The sequence below is a fragment of the Melanaphis sacchari genome, unplaced genomic scaffold (assembly GCF_002803265.2).
Source record: "Melanaphis sacchari strain LSU unplaced genomic scaffold, SCAv2.0 Contig1_pilon_pilon, whole genome shotgun sequence".
Classification (NCBI taxonomy): Eukaryota; Metazoa; Arthropoda; class Insecta; order Hemiptera; family Aphididae; genus Melanaphis; species Melanaphis sacchari.
This window is the reverse complement of record NW_020270976.1, coordinates 883,727-888,123: the sequence shown is the minus strand read 5'-3', so window position 1 is coordinate 888,123 and position 4,397 is coordinate 883,727. Positions and strand designations below refer to the sequence as shown.

Below are 4,397 nucleotides of genomic sequence, written 5' to 3'. Positions count from 1 at the left end.
GTAAGATCTTTGTTTTTAATTTTTTTGTTTTTTTATTTCGATAAAAAAAATAATAAATAAAAAGTGCTTTTTTAAATCTTTTAAAAGTACTTCTATAAGTATTTTAAATGTACTTGAGTATAATGAGATATCAAGAATTTTATTAATAAATTATCATTGGATATTGTTAACATTAAATATGTAACATATTAATAATAATATGTCATAATATATAAACGAGTTCTAACATTTGTTACACTTCGTGTCTTACTAAGTCGAATTTGATCAGTCAGTTTTTAATCTACATAAATATATATTTATTTTATAAACACATCACTACAGTTAGTTGATTCGTTTCACTTCATAATAAATTTACAATTTCTAAAAATAACTTTCTAGGAAAGTATAATTTTAAATGTGAAATATATTGATGGAAAAGTCTACAAAGTACTATTACCTACACTTCTGACATAGAAATATAGCTGTAGAATGTGCATTTTATATTGATGTAATGACATGAGCATATTTTATGAGAAACGTATTTACGTAAGTAATATTTCTAAATATTATGCGTGCAAACTAAGAATTATAATACATGAATAAATATCGATCAACATTTTTACGAATACAATTATTTATAGTTAGTTCAGTTTTGGCAACAAACATTATCGAAATGACGACAAATTTTCACGTTAACTTAAGACTTATTTTAATTTTATCCAAGTGTGTTGGTTTAATTGATAATTCATATACTTTGGAACCGACTGGTTTTCTAGTTCGAAAAATCGATTCAAAATTTAATGCATTTCTAGAAACAGCACGGATGATTGTGTTGTTGGTATGCACTTATATGTATTTTCATCAGCTTGATCCAGAATTTCATATATTTCAATACATAAGCATACTTAAATTTTGGAATATTATTATCGTAGCCAGAGTATCAATAATACCGATAATCCAGTAAATATTTATTGTGTTTTATACTTAAATTAATTTAGGAGCTTAAAATTATTTGTTGGTTTTAAATTTACTTATTTGTGATATATATAAAGAAATCTATTATCATAATATAAATTTATAAAAATTTAAGATAAAAGTTAAATCAATAATAATAGTTTATATAATATCAAAGAAACTAATAATTTAAACAATTGGTTCATATATCCATATTATAGGTATATATTAATGGTAAGACTTTTGTACTCAAATTACCATACAGTAACTGCAGAATTTCTTTTAGACTTGGAACACATTATTTAAACAATTTAAAAATGTTTGAATTATATTTAATTTCGTTTTAACTTTTACAATTTATGTTTTCAGATTTATTAATGGCATCATTGAATTTGATCGAAATATTACACTACTTTCGAATAATTTTTCAATCCCTCAGCATTCACAAAAAAAAAGGAATTGGGATAAGATATTTATTTTGTTTATTTTATACTTCATTGGTTTTAAAATTTTACAACTCTATTTCTTTCCCATAAGGTCGATAAACATTAATGCATTAGTTAACAGTTTATTCACTCCACCATATATTATGGATTACGTAGTTACATTATCTTTGTGTTTCTTTCTTCATAACTTGTACATCAGATTTCAGTCATTAAATGGTTTGTGGAAATGTCTTCCTCCTAAATTAATTGCAGTTCCCGGCCAATGGACAAACAACAAAATAGTGGTTTTGATGGAAAGCACGCGGCTGATGTACACCGAACTCTGTGAATTGTTGAAAATGTTTACTCAAAGTTACGGCCCATTGATATTGGGTTTCTATACATTCAGCTTTATCACTATGCTTATTGGTGTTTATTTTATTGTTAATAATGGACCATTAACCAGTGAAAATTCAGCCGAAAAATACCGGATAGTAATTCCACTTTTAGTTCATATACAATTGTTCACATTTATGATATCTATTATCATTATTGTTTCATCTATAAACGACAAGGTACGTTAATAAACTATAATATTATACAGTGCAGATAACCAAACATGCTCATGTACATATTTTCTTACATTTTTATTTATATTCTGATTTTTAGAATTTAAAATTTTTAGATAATTTTTAAAAATCATATTTACAATAGATAGATTATAGTATTATTAAATTATGTCTCCAAGAGAAAATTATAAAGATCTCAGCTAATTTCTTAAATAATTTAATGAGAATCCTGTACTCATAATAACCCAATAATATTAATCAGAGTCATTTATTTATATTGTAAATAGTTAAGCGAATGGCTTTTTAATTTATTCTAGCATATTAATCAATATATGGATGATTTATTTTTATATTATAAAATTTAGATTATGATAAAATGTTAAGATTATGCGGTAGCTTTAATGACGCTAATTATACATTTTAGCATTAAATATTAAACTATTAACTTATTTTGCTTTTTAGTTAAACAAGCTTACTAAAAATTAATATATTTTATATTTTATATATAACCATATTTAGTAAGGTTTTTTTTACTTGATTCATAGTATATTAAGATCAATAACAAAAATTATTGCTCTTTCAAGTTTAAATTTAGATGCATTAAATATTTTATTGTAAAAATGAATGGTACTTAATTGTATAAAGTTGTATAATGAAGTTTGTAATGCCTCAGGAAATTTTTTTAAATAGTTACAAAATCTAAGTACTTAAAAAAATACTTTCCAAAAAAATGTGGAAATTGCAAAAATATTATAAATATATGTATATTATATATAGGTAGTTAAAAAATTGTTCATAAGTATCTATAGATCAAAATAATTAACTCTAAAACTGCTTATAATAATGATAATTCAAAAGTAAAAATAAGTTTTATAATTTAAAAATAAACTTTGATACCTAATCAATTACATTAAGAAAAAAGTATTTTCATTTAATTTTTACAGCGAATGAAGATAATATCATATCTACGATTATACCAAATTTCAAATTTACATCCAGACGTAAAACAACAAGTAAAATTTATTTCTATGAATAGTTTGTATGCTTATAGAAAATAATTATTTAAATAACGAACGATATATTTTTATATATTTGTAAATGTTTATTATTATTATCATTCAGATCAAAATGTTTATGCAACAAATATCAGCTAATGAATTGGACCGAATTTCGGCGTTTGGATTTTTTTGATATCAATTTAAATCTTGTTTTATCAGTAAGTGCTGGTAAAGTTTTTGTCAATTAATCGTATTAAAATCATATATTTATTTTTCATCTTATATATCGTTGTGCATAGTTGTACATCAAAAAACCTTCAAGTGTATATTTTAAATTACTCGTACAACAATGTGTTAATAAATCAGTGTTAGTATAAACTTAATTTTTTAATTAAAATTTTTGTCTGCAGATACTTGTTCTATTGATGACCGGAATATCGACAATGATGCAGATGAAAGATCACCCAATAATATTACAATTGAACTATGAAACTAAATCGTTTTTGATAAAAGTATTTAAAACGTCGTGAATTACATAATTTATAAATAGATGAATGTAAGTTCTCAGAGGAGAAGTAGTTCTCAGTAGGAAGTTAATTATCACTAATAAATATTAAGTTCCTCGAAAAAATAGATGCATTAGTAAGTTTTTATAAAAAATTTAAATATCTATGTTATTTTTCACATTCGAAAATATTTGTAAGAAATAACAATATTTTCATTAAAAAATGTTTTTCACTTAATTTAACACTGATAACTTTAATTTTGTGAGGGTATGATTTAAAGTTGTTTATTTTTGCGAAGTAAAAAAACGCTTTTCATTCAATTTTTAACAATCAATAAATATTGAATTCAATTAGATGGATAGTTAAAATAATTTCCTAGTATTGGTACAGAGGTATCAAATAAAGATAACCTAGAAAACACAGAAAGAAATTAATTTAATTTAATTTAGTATTATTCTCTTTATACATAAAAAAAAATATTTAAATAATTGTACTTGATCATTTCATAAAATCGATAATATTGATATACATTTTAGTTAAAAATTGCACGTGTGTCTTGCAATTCAGTAATGTAATGGAGTTATTATACTACGTTTTAAAAATTAACGAAAATACATATTTTTATATTTTTTTAGTTATTTTAATAAAAAAAAAAATTAATTTTAGACATTAAAAAAAAAAAAAATTATTATTTGAATATGATATTTTGATAAATTCTGTTAATACTCGTAACGTTCAGAATTACTGAAATTTGAACATAACCACTATTTTATGGGAAATTTGACGAAAATAAGTGTAATAATTAGTCAAATTATTTGATTTTACTCATGTCAAATATACTCAAACAAGTTCTAGCTTTTGATATCCTTCATGACATGCGTAGTTAAATTTGATCACAGGTCAAAAACTTCTAATTTACATAACTATAATATAATATTAAACACACACATATTACTACAGTTAGTT

The 4,397-nt window shown here is 22.7% G+C and overlaps 1 pseudogene; it reads left to right on the top strand.

Moving 5' to 3' along the window:
- The first annotated feature begins 652 nt into the window (after positions 1 to 652).
- LOC112593328 lies at positions 653 to 3,455 on the top strand (annotated as a pseudogene).
- The last annotated feature ends 942 nt before the right edge of the window (positions 3,456 to 4,397 follow it).